Consider the following 17,717-nt stretch of genomic DNA (forward strand, 5'->3'; position numbering starts at 1 on the left):
ATCAGCATTCCGGTAACCCGGATAATCCAAACTTTTTCAGCTATCTCCCCGGATTCTGATTCTGGATACCTGGGCCCAAATCCGTATAGCAAACCGCGGAAATTTGGTCGCATACCGGGATATCCGCGGATACTGGTCAGATATCCGAATCCGGGTACTGTAACAATGGAGATGACGTCCATTGAGCCAATCAGAGGGCTCCCAGCCTAAGCCCAAGCAACCAATCACAGAGGGGAACCTTGGCCAGTCCCTCCTGTATATAAGGAGGGGAGTCATGATGAGAATCTCGTCCTTGCTTTGTGACTGTCTGTTCGTGCTGATTCACAGTCCAAGCCCACTATATTAATAAAGTACAAGTACCCCACATCATCTGTGACATCACATATAACTTGTACTATGTCTGGCACTGGCAACGGGGGGAGGGTCAGCAAGGCCAAGAGGAGAGGGAGCAACATCGCGACCTCTGTCAGAAGTTCTGCCGCATCAGTCTCCGTTCTGCCGCTACCCACTGGCCATCCAGCTGTTAGGGGGATTCATGCTGCAGAGACACAGCAGCGTGTAGCGGCCATTTTCAAGCAGGGTGAGCGGCGCAAATTGGAGGAGAAAGACTCCGCGCCTGTGATGCAGCTGATGGTGGATGATGAGCAGGCCACCACCAGCCATACAAAACACATTCTGGATGCAATGGGCTTTGTGGAAGAGTCTGAGATGGTGACAGTAATTGTTGGGGGGGAGTCCGTCGTCCATGATGTGTCAGCAGAAAAGGAGTTTGGGGCGGACTCATCATCCCAGTAGTAGTTCGAGGAGGGGGAGTTTGATGTTGATGATGATGAGATGAAGGACCAGGACTACCATCTACAGAAGGGGAATCATGTCAGCTCTGACTCTGAGGAGGAGGATAATTCAGTGGGTCTGGCACGGAGGGTCAGCATTGCAGGGATTGGCAGGAGCAGCAGTGGGCATGGAATGCGTGACCCACAGCCTGCTGCTTCATCTGCCACTACTACCACCAGCCGCACCACTCAACCCCAGGCCCCCGCCCCCAACCACCACTGGGAGAAATAAATCAGCAGCACCATCTCATTCTGGGCGACGTAAGGAACATGGCAAATTGCAATCCCCAATATGGCAGTTTTTTCATCTGCCCTCACTTGAAAGCAAGTTTGTGACTTGTAATGTGGGCCATGTGAAGATGAGCAGAGGGTCTAACCCCTTTAACTATGGCCCCTCCAGCTTCATAAATCATCTTGTCAATAAGCACAAACCTGAGCATGAGGAGTTCAAGAGGCTGAAGGAAGCTGGCGCTGGCCCTTGCAGTGGTCAGAGCACCATAACCCTCTTTGCCACTCAGTGGTCTCCTCTGCTACCTCCTCGGCAAGCCAAAAACGCCACCAGACCCTGCTGAGCGAGTCCTTCATGGTCAGGGCTCAGCCTTCCGGTAGCTGTCGCATACGTCAGCTGAACGGCTTGCTTACATGGGCCATGTCCTCCCAGCTCCTCCCGTACTCGTTTGTGCAGGAGGGGAGCCAGATGCGTGCGCTCTTGCAGTGCGCAGCGCCGGAATGGCCAATCCCCAGCCGGCAGTACTTCGCACGGACGGCCATCCCAGCACTGCACCGGTTTGTGAAGGCCAAAGTGGAACGTGGGCTGGATCATGCGGTGGGTGCACGTGTCCATGTGACCATGGACTCATGGTCAAGCTGGGTTGGGACAGGCCGGTACCTCTCTTTCACCACGCACTAGGTCATTTTGGTGGAAGGGGGTGAGGAGGGGACAGCAGCATCATCACCCCAGGGGGTGGTGCCACCCCGCAGCAGGGTCAGGGGAAGTGCAGCAGGTTCCAGCTCTGATCCGGTTCCATCCTCCGGCAAATCCGCCACCAAACACCCCAGCATCAGCAGCAGCGTGAAGGCCCGCCACTGCCAAGCGCTGCTGCAGATGGTCACCCTGGAGAAGAACAAACTTACGGCAGGCCACGTCCTGGCCAAACTCTGAGAGCAGGAGAGGAGTTGGCTGACCTCCAGAGGCCTGAAAGTCGGAAAGGTGGTGGCCAACAATGGGGCCTACCTGGTTGTCGCCATCCACCAGGGAAACCTCACCCACATCCCCTATCTGGCTCACGTCCTGAACCTGGTGGTGCAGAAATTCCTGCGCACCTTCCAGGGGATGGACACTCTTTTGGGAGCGGCACGGAAAACCGTGGGTCATTTTCACCACTCGGGTGGTGCCACAGCGCCCCTGGAAGCCGTGCAGCTGGAGCTGAATCTCCCATGGCACCAGCTCATCATAGACATTCCAACACACTGGAATTCCACCCTGGCAATGTTGGAACGTCTGGTTGAACAGAAGCAGGCTGTTAACCTCTATCTGGCGAAAGCCACCATGGAGGCCAACTTGTCCGGGACTGCCACCACCCACCTCCCGGACATCATCCGCCCTGCTGAGTGGGGAAAAATACAGCTGGTGTGCTTGGTGCTGGCACCCTTCCTGGAGGCCACCAACAGGGTCAGCCGGGGCCATGCGTCACTGTGTGAGTGGGTGACCATGGTGTGCATGCTGGACAAGGCCCTCGATGCTCTGCTGGAAGTGGGAGAGGCAGCATTGATCCAGCAGGAGCAGCAGCCACCTGCACAGTCCACCTCTGTGCATCAGGAAGAGGAGGCTGAGGACTTGGAGGAGTTGGAGGTCCCTGACCTTGAAGAGGAGGGGGCACAGCAGAGTGCAGCTACAGTGGTTCGGGGGTGGAGAGAGCAGGAGGAGGATCAGGAATCGGAGGAGGAGGACAGCACTGTCAGCGGGGCAGAAGATGATGTGTCAGCAGAGATGGCAGCCCTCTTCCCCATGGCAACGCACATGCTGCAGTGCCTGCGCAAAGACCCAAAGGTGAAGCAGATGCGTGCTCGGGAGGACATCTGAATCACCCTGATGCTAGACCCACGGCTGAAGGGGAAGCTGCATCAGTTCCTGCCTGTAGGAGGAGACCCTGTGCGCTGAATGAGGGACTTGCAGCGGATTCTGGTTTGGTGGTTGGAGGAAGTCTTCCCCCAGACTGCCACCCCCCCTGCTGTCACAGTTCAGCCAGCACAGCAGGTGCCTGCATCCAGCAGCAGCAGGCGCCCAACAAACCTGCTGTCTCTGACAAAGGCACTCTACGCCATGCCAGTACCACTGCCTACTGAGGAGGTGCCTGCAGCAGCATCCGGCTATCAAAGCCAGAACCAGCACCAGACCCGGATGGTGGCTGACTACATGGGGTCCTACAGAGGGCTTGACACTGACACCCCTGTGGACCCCTTGGATTACTGGGTCAAGCACCTGGATATCTGGAGCGAGCTGGAGCAGTACACCCTGGAAGTGCTGTCCTGCCCGCCTTCCAGCGTGCTGTCAGAAAGATGCTTCAGTGCGGCCAGTGGCGTGGTCACCGAAAAGCGCTCTTGTCTGTCCACCCAGCCTGTGGACAGACTGACTTTTTTGAAAATGAACCAGGCTTGGGTGGTTGGTGAGTTCCTGGACCCTGTTGTTGGCAAAAGGGGGACATTAAGTGGCTGAGTGGGAATCACTATGCCTGCCTCACCACCCTTTACCACCACAACCTCGGCTCCTGGCTCCCTCCATCTTCATTGATAAGCCAGGTTCATTTTTTTTTACAGCCGTGGTACTACCAACACTAGGTGCCATGGTTATTATCTGAACACAATTGCTGTATAATTTTTTTGGAGGTGTCTGTGCTGTCCAAATTGTGGGGAGGCCCCAACTGCGGCAATACGACCGCTTCCTGAAACCTCTCCTTTTTAATGTTTTACCTGTGCCGTGGTACCAACACTAGGCACCATAGAGATTATCTGAACACAATTGCTGTGTCATTTTTTTGGAGGTGTCTGTACTGTCCAAGTTGTGGGGAGGCCCCAACTGTGGCAGTATGACTGCTTCCTGGAACCTCTCCTTTTTATTTAATGTTTTACCTGTGCCGTGGTACCAACACTATGTGCCATAGCGATTATCTGAACACAATTGCTGTGTATTTTTTTTGGAGTGTCTGTGCTGTCCAAGTTGTGGGGAGGCCTCAACTGCGGCAGTATGACCGCTTCCTGGAACCTAGTCCTGATGTTAATTGACAGCCATTTTTTGAGGGGGGGGGGGATTTTAAGTCCCCACATCATCAATTAGTGTTCCCCTTTAAAAAATAATTATGCTACATGCCTCATTTACCCTGAAAAACGATTTAGAAGCAAGTTAACCTCCTTGCCGGTTTTCCCGACCTGAGCTCAGGGTAGAAAAAAGCAGCTGCTATCGGTGATCCCGAGCTCAGGTCGGGGTAGGCATTGCAGAGCTGTACCTGCAGTTGTGGAGTCCCGCGCGCGATCTCGCTGCGCAGCGGGACTCCAGCCTCTCTCCCCGGCAGTGTGGGGTCTTTCCCTGGCCGCCGGGATCCCCCATGTCCCCGCTATTCTTCCGGGGACCCGGCAGCCAGTTGGAGCAGCGTAGCCGTGGTGGTGGCAGCAGAGCGGTGGTGGCAGCCTGACGTCATCAGGGGCGGGGCTAACATTGAAAACGAACTTCTCTATATTAGAGAAATATAGAGAAGTTTGTTTATATGTATATTAGCGCCATCTTGTGGGCAAAGAGAAAACTGCAGCCCAGGAGCCCAGGAAGATAATTTTTTTTTAATTTTGCTGCAGATCTCCCTGCCAGAATGATTTTTTTCAGGTTTTAGGGTCTGAAAGAGTGAAAAAAAATTGCACCGCTTTTAGACCCTAAAATCTGGAAAGAATCAGACCGCCAAGGAGATTAAAGGCCACTTCCGGTTTTCTATCCGGATATCCGAATCCGCCGCATACTGAGATCGGATATCCGATTCGGATCGGAAAATTTTGAACTCGGATATCCGACCCGGATCAGATATCGGGGTATCCGGTTCCGAATCAGATCCGGATTTTGAAAAGGGGTATACGAGCAGCATTAGAAGTGAGCATTTGAGGTGTCCTACAGTGCATCCCTGCTGCATATGCTAATCACCCCGGATAGCTAAACACACCTCCAAAACCACTGAAATGCAATAATGTAGGTGTCAGGGCTGGTGCACACCAAGAGCACTTTGAAAAGCGCTTGGCTAATGTATTTGAATGGGATGGATCACACCAGAGCAATGTGATTTTTTCCCAAATGCAATTGCAAATGCGAGTTCTGCAGCATTTCTGTGCTTTTCTAAGGGGATTAAGCCTTAACGATAAGTATAGGAAACATCGGAATTGAAAATCGGAATCAGAAACGGAATCGGAATCGGAAAACGGATTTGCAGTGTGCAGGGAGCCTAAAAGCGCTAGATCAGAGTGATTTTCCACGTGGGGCGGATGTGACGTTTTGGATGCATCGTACCCAGCGGAAGTGATGCAGGATGCGACGAGGGGAATGGGGCAGTCACACGGAGCGCTCGGTAATGGCTGTGATAGCCGTGACGCGGACTTGGGAACCTATCAGGTTCAAATGGGCAGAAGTTTCTGCCCACTCGGGAACGGATTGACAGCATCAATTTCGGTAAAATCAGTAGTGCAATAAGCAATTTATCATATATGTTAGTGAGAAGAAAGTCCCACAGCATATGTAATGCATAGGCAATATGACGAGCAGGATGGTGCATAGATTCCTGTATGTATTATATGAAATGTGACTTTGTTTACATATGTACATGCCTGTGATGTAGACAGCTGAAGGGGAGGGAGTATGTTCTTGATTGTCATGGGTGGATACCTACCCTAAGGTATATATGTTATGAGCACTTTTTGGTGTATTGTTTGTCTGCACATTCTGAAGAAGGAGACCCGCCGTGGCTCCGAAACAATTGTCACTCTTGTGTTGATGGAGCAATAAAGGAGAACGATTGCTTTTTGAAGCAGGTGTGCTAGCCTAAAACTTCATTGAACTTCCAAGTGTTTTTGTTACAGAAGCTGTCCAGTTACAGCTCTACTGTAACAAAAAAAAAACGCTACACCAAAACACTACAAAAATCGCTAGGCATGTTTAGAAAATCGCTAGGCACATGCCTAGAATAGCTCTGAAAAATCACTTCAAAAAGCGATGAGCGTTTGCGATTATGCTAGCGCTTTTTGGTGTGCACTGGTCCTCGGTTTGTTAACATTACAAAGCCACACTAATCCAGCATGCATACAGACTGTTTTGGATTGGTTGATCCTCATCAGCACATGGCATGGATAAATGGATAAAGGCTCTATAGGTTAAGACTTTAAACAACTAGAGTTATAGTTTGGCAAGAAAGCTGACACAGACAGACACAGAACATTTATATTGCGCTTTTCTCCTGACGGACTCAGAGCGCCAGAGCTACAGCCACTAGGACACGCTCTATAGACAGTAGCAGTGTTAGAGAGACTATCCCACTGAATAGGTGCTGGCTTACTGAACAGGCAGAGCCAAGTTCAAACCCTGGTCTCCTGTGTCAGAGGCAGAGCCCTTAACTATTACACTATCCAGCAACCGTGGAAAAGACAGTGGACATGGTAAACCAAAACTCCTAGGAGTGTGTAAGGGGCTGAAAAAGACCAAAAAAGCCTCTTTACTGAAAATGCAATGTAAAACAGAATTCTGCCTTCTAAAACCAGAAGGTATTATTAAGGTTTGAGTGAGCATTTGAGGTGTCCTACGGTGCATCCTTGCTGAATATGCAACCCCCCCTTTGTTGTCCCATTTGTTGTCAGTTACAACAAAAGACAATTTGCATATCCAGCAGTGATGCACTGTGGGGCACCTCAAATGCTCACTCCAACCTGATTAACCACCAATACCTTCTGTTTTAAGAAGGCAACATTCTCTTTTACATTTCTTTGTTACATCATCCCTCTATTTTTACATGGTTCAAGCTCTAATTCAGTTGGCCATTGCATAAACCCTAATCAGCAAGAAACTACAATTTCTAAGGGTAATACTATTTTAAAGCGGACCCAAACCAAACATTTTTTTAATTCAAAATATTGAGTTGCACCACTCTGACACATGCAAATATAAATAAACACTCCTTCAAGCCTATGATCATTTCAGTGCATGCTTTTCACCCTTCTCTTTGCATAACTAGGGTTATACAGGTGGCAGCCATTAGCAATTCCTCCTTTGCAGGACACCACCTACTCCACCAGTTTGCCGGATTCTGTCCTGGCAATATGAAAGGAAGGGGAGGGGTTCCTCCAATAAATGTAAAATATTTTATGTTTGTCATCATGCAGCTGAAAAACGGCTGCTATTTATTATTATAATTTAGAAAATAGATTTTATTTCTGAAATCTTGTATTTTAAATTTGGGTCCACTTTAAGTATAAAGCCTCATACACACGTACAAGGCATGATGCCTGGCAGGGATTAGGTCTTGATCCCTTGGGTAACATTGCAGGGCTGAAGCTGTGCAGGAATAAGGAACCCTTATTTTCACTTATGTGTATTTTTCTTCAATTTGGGCTATAAATATTATCCTTGGAGTTGAAATAATTTGTGCTCAGATAATGTATTGGCACAAATGACACCTGCCCTTTTCTTAAATCATTTATATCATAAAACAATTCTGTTCGTGACAGTGTAAAAGTATGTGCAGAAAACAGAAACAGTGCTAATCTTCACTAAAAGATAACACTCATGCATTGTCAAAATATATGCCTTTGTGAACAACAACAATATTACATATTTTTGTGCTTAGCTTCAGTTGCTGCTATTAATTTTGTAAAGGGTACCGGAACTGACAAGTGACATGGGGCTTGATTCACAAAGCCGTGCTAACTGTTTAGCACGGGTGTGCTAAACAGTTAGCAGGTGAAGTGCCGTTCTCGGACTTTTGCGCGAACGGCACTTCACGTGCTAACTGTTTAGCACACTCGTGCTAAACAGTTAGAACGGCTTTGTGAATCAAGCCCATGATGTGATAAACATGCATAAGTACAGTCCCAAACCTACACATAACTAGGCTGTATTCCTTTTTTCTTACTCACATTTTTACATTCAGACTTGTCTCAGACTGTGGCATATCCCCCACTGACAACTAATTACAGGCCATACAAATCTTTCATGGTGGCCAAAAAAAATTAAGTACAGAAAATAGATAAAAAGGCCAATGGTTCATAATAGGAGTTCTTAAACATGAAATAAAGGATACCTTTCTAAATGGGTCACAGACAGTCAAAGATGTGTTTATAATTAAAAAAAAACAGACCTCCCAACAGATACATACGATAAGAATAGTAGGGTGGAAACACCTAAAATAGTGTAAAAGACAAGGGTTGGCTAATATTAAGATAATAGGCAGAGAATAGGCGGACAATGTATTGCCCAAGTCAAAGCATTCTTCTTCAGTTCAATAATAACTGAATTATTGATTGGTGACTTCCTCAAAGGTGAGCCAAGACTTGCCTCTTTTTCAACTATTTTTAGATCTTGATCTTGTACACTTTTTTGCCACCTCTGCTCTGCTGTTTAAAATACAGTGTAACCTTGATTTGCAAGCATAATTTGTTCCAGAAACAAGCTTGTAATTCAAAGCACTCTTATATCAAAGCATATTTCCCCATAAGAATTAATGGAAACCCAGACTCAGACAGGAAGTGACTACAGTGTGACCCTCACTAATAAGAAATTCCCCTTTTTATCTCTTTCCTGCTCTCAGAAGCCATTTTCTGCTAGGAAAGTGTTTTATAGTTTTCATTTCTTATCAGTGAGGGTCACACTGTAGTCACTTCCTGTCTGAGTCAGGACTGAGTCAGCCACTTACATACCTGATATTTAACTCTTTCAGGCAGAGAAAGAAAAAAAAGGTTAGTTATTTGTCTGCTAGGCAATGTACATACCCATGTCTATCTCATCATGTCACATGTCACTTCTGGTATCCTTTAAGTAAAATTAAGTACAATCATGCAGCCCCAAAGGGAGAAGGACTATCGGCTCAGTTGTGATGACGTGACGCATGTATACTTTTTTTTTTTTTGCTTGTATATCAAGATGTTGCTAGTATACCAAGTCAAAATTTCACTAAAAATGTTTGCTTGTATGGCACAGCACTCTTAAACCAAGTTACTCTCAATCCCAGGTTTTACTGTATAAGCTTTGTTCAGACTAAGAGCCATAAGAGCAAATGTAAGGGGAAACAAGTTTTTGTTTTGGTTTTTTTCTTTAAACTTCTTTTTTAATCCTTTGTTCTTCTATTAGTCCTGTCTTCTGCTTGCTTGCTTTCTTTTTTCTATGTTGATTGCAGAGTTTAGAGCTCACATCTAATCCATGAATTAAATCAGTTGAAAAAGACTCAAAGCAAGAAGAAAAGATCCAACCAAATTATTTCTTTTACTGCGGGGCAAGTGAGTATTTGCCCATCACTGCAGTGCTAATTGTATCACATGATTTACAAATTGCATGAGCCAAACAATTGGCAGCACTTAACATTGTTGATTTGGGGAATTTAATCAAGCCCATAATATAATACATAGGAAAATATAACATTTTGCAGCTCAAAAAAAAAAAGAAAACATTTTAAATTATTTTGACTTAATTTTATATTTATGTTTTCTATTATTCACACATACATTTTTATAAAAATCAATAATATCAGATGATTGTGAATTGGGTTTAAGCAACTAAATAAATGTAGTGGGTTTGGACAAATATCCTAAACCATAGAAAACTACTTACATTTCTTTGGTTGCTCTGTTATAAAAAAAAAAAAAAAAAACACTGAAAGGCTTTCTTATGAACTGCAAATTGACACCTCACAGCAGAACAAATAGGATAGTAATAGTACTCAAGGTCAGGCTAAAATACAATTTATTAGCTTCAATCTCTTACAAAGTAACTTACAGCTGCATTGCAAGTAAATGCTGCTTTTAACTGCCCAGGAAACGGGACCATTACAAATGCTATTATGTGACATATATTACTTAATCAAAGTGAATTTCTTCCTCTAAAGGCTCTGACTTTATGAAATGTGCTAGCTGCAACACCTTTGCATAACATTATTAGCAGTTGCTTCTTAAATTTAACTTCTTATTTCAAAAATAAATGTTTTGGATTGGAGGCTATATTTACTATGATATTTTGTTAGTATTTTGATGCTTTGCACATGAATTCACTTTGAATGTTTATTTTAAGTCCATTTAACCTATCATTTTTATTTGACATTAACTACATGCTTAGTCAGAAGGCCTGTAATTTAAGTTTTAATGTTATATAAGTCTGGTACTGTGATCTTCCTATTTGAAAGCATAGGTTCTTCTCACCTAGACGTTTCCTGTCATGGCTTTTGTATGCAAAAGTCACATAAATTTGGGCGCAATATGTTTCGCTATGTTACATTTGATTACAATACGTCCCACTGCGCTACATTTGGTTTCCACCATAGATACCCATCTAAAACTCAGGTATAGCTGTAAATATGGGCATTGTGAGTGTCCCCAAAACGTGTTATTTTATCAGGAGAGTTTAGCACCAAATTTACAGTTTTACCCTAGTTTTTAATGGGTGCCTATGGAAGGGTCATTAGGGTTAGGCATAGGAGTTTAAGGTTAGACGCCCATGTAGAGTTAGCCATTGGGGGTTAAGGTTAGTCACCCACCTAGGGTTAGGCATGGGGAGGTTAAAGTTAGGTGTCCAGGGAAGTTTCAGTGTTAGGCACCACCAGTGGGGATCGGTTAGTGTTAGGCATCAAGAGGGAGAGTTCTGTGTAAGATTAGGGTTAGGTTAGGACACAGTAAATACTGGTTAAATTACCAATATTCTACTTTAGGGGATATTAGAATATTGTGGCACTATTATATGTATGCTAAACCAGGAGCACTATACGCAATTTTACAGCAGACTCTGAATGCCAGAATTAAGAGTAACTTCCAGATATAATAAAAGTGTCAAAAACGCTTGCCATAAATATCCCCAAAATGTACTTTTAAAAATTCCCAATACCTCTCTTTAAAATGAAGGTGAAGTGGCATGCAACATACTAAACTAAACATGTATTTCTTTTAATCCCCCTCCTCACTCTAAATTGTCCCAGAGAGCAATTGGTTCTTGTTTCTATGCCTGCAAGGCATTGGACTACGGCAGGGAGTAGATTGTGCGCACATCTGAGGAACAGTTAAGTGACAAGGCTGTCACTTCTAGGGATTTTCGGTTCACGAACCAGGTTCGTGAACTTCCGCAAAAGTTCGGTTCGCACGAACTTTCGCGAACCACAATAGACTTCAATGAGGAGGCGAACTTTGAAAACTAGAAACACTTATGCTGGCCACAAAAGTGATGGAAAAGATGTTTCAAGGGGTCTAACACCTGGAGGGGGGCATGGTGGAGTGGGATAGACGGCAAAAGTCCCGTGGAAAAATCTGGATTTGATGCAAAGCAGCGTTTTAAGGGCAGAAATCACATTGAATGCTAAATTGCAGGCCTAAAGTGCTTTAAAACATCTTGCATGTGTATAAATCAATCAGGGAGTGTAATTAAAGTACTGCTTCACAATGACACACCAAACTCACTGTGTAACGCACCGCAAACAGCTGTTTGTGTAGTGACGGCCATGCTGGACTGGTGCGCACCATGGCCACAATGCAGGCCATGGCGGTTTTCAAGCCCAGTACTTTAAAACATCTTGCATGTGTATACATCAATCAGGGAGTGTAATTAGTGTACAAGTTCACACTGACACACCAACCTTACTGTGTAACGCACCGCAAACAACTGTTTGTGTAGTGACGGCTGTGCTGGACTGGTGCGCATGGGCCAGAGTGCAGGCTGTGGCGGTTTTCAAGCCTATCTGGTTGCCGTGCTGTGGTAGCTCAAAGATAGAACAACAGTGACTGTCAGGTAGGTATTACAATGTGCACCTGTCACACACAGACAGGTACCGGACAGGCACAGTGACACTGTGTGCGCTCACGTAGGTTGGTGGGTGCACTGAAATGAACAACAGGTAGTAGGTATATGCAGGGATGGGTATTACAATGTGCACCTGTCACACATACAGGTAGTCACTGAATGTGCTGGGCCTGGCAGTGGCACACACAGTAGGAATTACCAAGGCTGTCTATGCAACGCAAGTGGCAGTGGGACACACACACACAAAAGAAAAAAATAGATCACAAGAACAAGATTAGCTCTTAAAAGAGCTGTTGAGGGGTGCCTCTTTAGCAATAACAATCAGCCAGGAGCAAGCTAACAAGCCTACAAGAGCCTAACTAAGCTTTCCTTATGAGAGTCTGCAGCAGCTCTCCCTTCTCTAATTACTGTAGGCACACGAGTGAGTCCAATGCCTGACGCTGCCTGCCTTTTATAAGGGGGGGGGGCTCCAGGAGGGAGTGTAGCCTAATTGGCTACAATGTGCCTGCTGACTGTGATGTAGAGGGTCAAAGTTGACCCTCATGACGCAGTATGGGAGCGAATCGAACTTCGGGAAAAGTTCGCCGGGAACCGTTTGCCGAGCCATCTGTAGATTTTTATTAGAAAAATATTATTTACAATTATAATACAAATAAATAAATAAAATAATTTGATCAATCATACCAATTGTAACAAAAAACAAGATCAAAGAAACAAGAAAAAACAATTCTGCATATATATATATGCGTAAATAAACACAGGACTTCTATGTCCAAAAACAAACAAAATCATAATACATAATAATCATACTACAATATTAATCTGTTATGAAGACCTGAGCAGAAGAATGCTCAAACATACCACCGATTCAAACAACGAGACATGACTAAATAACACAGACCCAACACCTGAACGTATGCAACAAAACAATAACCAACACCACACAATACCTGACATCACCTGACAACAATCATACAAAATAAATGCACCAACACTTACAATCAAAGTGCCACATATTCAGGAAAAGGGCAAGTGTACACATACGACGATAAATAATCAAAAACCTGCACAAGACAAAAAAAAAAAAAAAAAAAAAAAACCCTCATCTCCAATACAATAAGAAAAAGCTGGAAGGAAAACACCTCCAGTATGTCTGCGGCCAGTCATTTACAAAAAATGTAGAAAAAGATTCAAAATCTAAGTAGTCTGTGATGAGAAATAGAAAGCTCACCCAGAAGAGACGTCAATAGGTTAAGGAGGCCTGATGTTCTGCCAGGCAAGAACCCAGGCACCTCTGCCCATCCTACGCCTCTCCAAGCACCGAATCCTAGAAACCTCACCCAGAATACTGTTCACCACCACCTGAACAGGGAGGAATTTCTGCCTAATGCAAAGCTGACACCGTGCTAACCATGTGTGATGTCTGACAGCTAAACTAACTAAATACAAAGTGCACAAATCAAAACCCTGGCGACGTTTGAATGCTCCGTATGCCCACTCAGCATAACTCAGATGCGCCAGGAAAGGAATACCTAGGCTCCCACCCACCTGTTTACATACTTCCACATTAAAGGGGCAGTGAAGCAAAAAGTGATCCATGGACTCCTCAGCACCACCACACTCCTCACGAGGACATCCACGTGCTTCCACCTTTAGACATTTCACGTTACCCTTAACGTAAAGCTTGCCTTGTAAGGAGAGCCAAGCGATGTCCCACAATTTGTTGGGAATCCGCGGCGAATTAATGAGCCGCAAACCCTCCTCCAGATGCGTGCTTGGGCAATCTCTCAAGTACAGTGAGTCATGAAAGTGTGAGTCTACCACCCGGACCGTGAGAGCACGCCTCCCGACCGATTTGATATCCTCCACAGTCAATCCCCACTGTCTTAGCTTTCTCAGACACGGGGCAACATAGGCCGGAAGATAGTCACGACGTGATGCCAAACTCTTCACTGGACCACTACTTTCCCAACTCGTGAGAGAAGTCCCAAACCAGTCACGAAAAATGCCTACCCAGTCAGGCGGGTTCTCTGCAAGCATGTTACCAAGATTATGTTTGATAAAAAGCAGAGAAAAGAAAACAATCGGGTTGACCATACCTAAGCCACCCTCCTGCCTGACTTTGTAGGTAATGTTTCTGCGCACAATGTTTAACCTGTTTTTCCAGAGCATCTGGAAAAACAGGTCGCATATCCTCGAATACAGGGATTGAGGCAAAATTGCAACATAGCTAACATATAACAGTATTGGTACCAGATGGCTCTTGATCAGATCAACCCTTTCTCTGAAGGTCAAATGCCAACCTTTCCAGCGAGCCACCTTAGCGCCGACATCATTTAGTCTACAAACCCAATTTTGATGGCCGTAATCACCAGGACTGAATTCGATGCCAAGGATCTTAATTTTCGGTTGGGGTACAGGAAAGGAGCCAGGAAGTACAAAGCTCTCTCCATCTTTTCCCATCCAGAAAATTTCACACTTGTCCTGATTGACCTGTGATCCTGATGCTTCTGAGTACCTGGCAATCTCCGAGACAACCACCTTTGCCTCCTCTGTCCCAGAGACTATCACAGTTACATCATCGGCATAGGCCACTACCTTGAAGGATGAGACACCAGGGATGCCCGCAGGAACTCCACTGAGCATGCTGTTCTCTAGCCTCCTCACGAAGGGGTCGATCGCAAACACGTACAGGAGGGAGCTCAAAGGGCAACCCTGACGGACACCAGAACTTACTTCAAAAGGTTTGCCAACCCAACCATTGACAAGCATGAAACTCTCTGCCCCTTTGTACAATGTACGGAGCCAATCAACAAAACCACCCTGTAGACCATAAACGCAAAGTAACTGCCACAGGTACTCATGGTTGACCCGATCAAAAGCCTTGGACTGGTCCAATGCCAGCAAGTACTTTCCCCAACCCTCAGCCCTGCACCGCTCCAAGACTTCCCGGACAGCTAACAACGCTGAGAAAGTGCCTTTACCCGGAACTGAGCAGTGCTGATGGCGAGAAAGCATACATGTTGCCTGAGTCAGACGCCAGAACAAAATTTTTGCCAAAATCTTCCTGTCGACGTTGAGAAGGCTGATGGGACGCCAATTCTCAATCATCTCGGGATCTTTACCTTTTGACAGAAGGATCACAGCCGATTGCCTCATGGACGATGGTAACACACCCTCAGCAAGGCAATGATTAAAAACATCTGCCAATTGAGGTGCCAGAAATGACTTGAAAGTCTTGTAAAATTCAGCCGTCAAGCCATCTGGACCAGGGGTCTTTTTAGGTGTAAGGCTATCAATAGCTCTTACTACTTCCTCGGTAGTGATTACCTCTATCAAATTTATGCCAGAAACATCAACATCATCGAGACCTGGTGTAGAGACCAGAAAATCTTTTATCCTTGCTTGATCAAGTGACTTTCTCCCAAGCAAATCAGCATAAAAACCTCTAGCAATGGACAGGATTCCCAGCCTGGACTTTGCTACAAATCCTGAACCATCTCTGAGACCAATGACCGTTTTAAGCGCTGCACCTTGTCTGCAGTTCTGGTAGGGATCAGGCGAGTGGTATTTGCCATAATCCCTTTCCAGACACAGAGAGGACAGCCGGTCATACTGCTGCTGCTTGAGTTGAGTCTTGACCTCAGAGATCTCCCCCTGATCTCCGCCTTCCGAAACAAGGACTTCAAGTCTTCTTCTCAGTCGTTGGTAAGCAACATATTTACCAACGTGTTTTTTCTTGGCTAGGTCCTTGAAGAGTCCAACAACCCGCTTTTTGACTACCTCCCACCACTCTGACCTGTTGCCAAAGCAGTCCAGGATGGTAACCTGCGCCTGAAAAAATTCCTCAACAGATTGTCTTATACTCTCCTCCAGCAATAGAGTCGAATTAAGTCTCCAGATACCCCTACCCCTGGGAGGAGCATCCGAAACATTCAAGTCCACCGACAGAATACAGTGATCAGAGAATTCTACCGCCTGTACCCTAGGGGACGAGGTAGCAAGACTCTCTGTAACAAAAAACCTGTCTATTCTACTCTGACTAGTACCTCTAGAAAAAGTGAACCCAGTGAGGTTTGGTGAATGTCGAACGTGAACATCCACCAAACCAGCTTCACTAACTATTCTATTTAATGAAATACTATCGCAACCCAGCCGAGTATTGGCACCTCTCCTGTCCATTGACCTGACAATGGTGTTAAAATCACCACCAAATACTACATGCCGGGTTGTAAAAAGGAAAGGCCTGATCGCTGTAAAAAGGCATTTCCTCTCCCATTTGGACTGGGGGCCATAGATGTTAATTAGCCTGAGGTCCTGCCCCTTCACAACGACGTCTAGGACCAGACATCTCCCCATTTCTATCTCAAACACTCGCCGGCAAGTTACTGAACCAGTTCTAAAAAGTACTGCCACACCACTGTAAGGCTCAGCCGCAAGAGACCAATAACTCGGACCAGATCTCCAGTCCCTCTTGGCCAGGTGGATATCAACCAAAGAGGTGAGCCTAGTCTCTTGCAAAAACAAAATGTCAGCATCAAAACGGCTGAGAAAAAATAAGGCTAACTCACGAGCTCTTACTGATTTTATGCTGGCAACATTAATGGTCGCCAGCTTTAGTGGTGGGAGAACAGCCATTTGAGTGTTAAAAATAGAATCCCTCCAACTTACTTCACAAAGGACAAAAAGAAATAAAAGAACACAAGACAGAGACAACATTAGGATGCATTCTTCTGCCCAGAGTCTGCTGTGTCCATGACCTCCTCAGAGGATGGATCTTCCTGCTCGTTTTGCAGAGTACTAAACCTGTTGGACAAATGGATGTCCTGTCTTTTAACAGTGGTCTCATACTGCTTCTGTAATCGCCTCTCCTTAAGTGTTTTAGGTTTATGTTTCTTCACATAACGAAGCCTATTTTCCAGATAAATCAGTTCATCTGGAGGTAGATCATCCCACTCAACCGACATCATCGGCTCTCTCTCTATTGAGGGAGGGACCACAGATGTCTCAGAAAGTAACATTGGGGAGGGGGGATTAGACAAAGGGACAGGGACGGGAGGTTCATCAGGAGGGACAGGAGGGAGGGCAGAAGGAGGAGGGATAACAGGAGGGGAAGGTGAGGGAGGAGTAGTAGGGGAAACAGTTGGAGAGGGAGAAGAAGGTTTGGGACTTTGCCCAGGTTTTGAAATTGACTGGGCCAGTGGCCCCTTACCATCTCTGGTAACTATAGCTTCCTTGGTCCCTTTTTCCCTTGGGCCCTTGCGCGACCCAGGATAAGGGGTATTAGCGGCTTTCCTTTTAGGACCTCTAGACTCAGGCGATTTTTGGGAGGGAGTACCCGCTCCCCCAGTCACATTCCCAGTACGACCTCTTCCCCTGGCCCTCTTCACTACATGCCACAGTTCCTCAGAGGCCTCCTCAGCGGGCGCTGTTTCAGAGGGGAGCACAGTAGTTGGGTTGACACTAGGTTCAGACACAGGATTCGACACATCAGGAGGGATGGCAGGGGAAACAGGCTGAGAGGTTTGCACAATAGGAAGGTTAAGGGCATACGACTGTACTCCCTCCTCTTCCATCTTTGCCAGCAAGGCCTCCTTCACCGTGGCAGGCAAGTTTTCCCAGGAGTTTGGGCACACACTATAGGGATGGCCAAAACTATGGCACAGATTACACTTGATATTTTTACAATCCTTTGCGTCATGCCCAAACTCCTGGCAAAGACCACACCGGGGCTGCTTACAGCCATAGCTGTAGTGTCCCCTCCCCCCACAACGGTTGCAGACCCTGGGCTGACCTGGGTAGAAAACTGAAATTTTATCTCTTCCGATAAGGGCGGATCTGGGAACATGAGAATACACTCCATTTTCGTATCT

This window comes from Hyperolius riggenbachi, chromosome 1 (genome assembly GCF_040937935.1).
Source record: "Hyperolius riggenbachi isolate aHypRig1 chromosome 1, aHypRig1.pri, whole genome shotgun sequence".
NCBI classification, from domain to species: Eukaryota; Metazoa; Chordata; class Amphibia; order Anura; family Hyperoliidae; genus Hyperolius; species Hyperolius riggenbachi.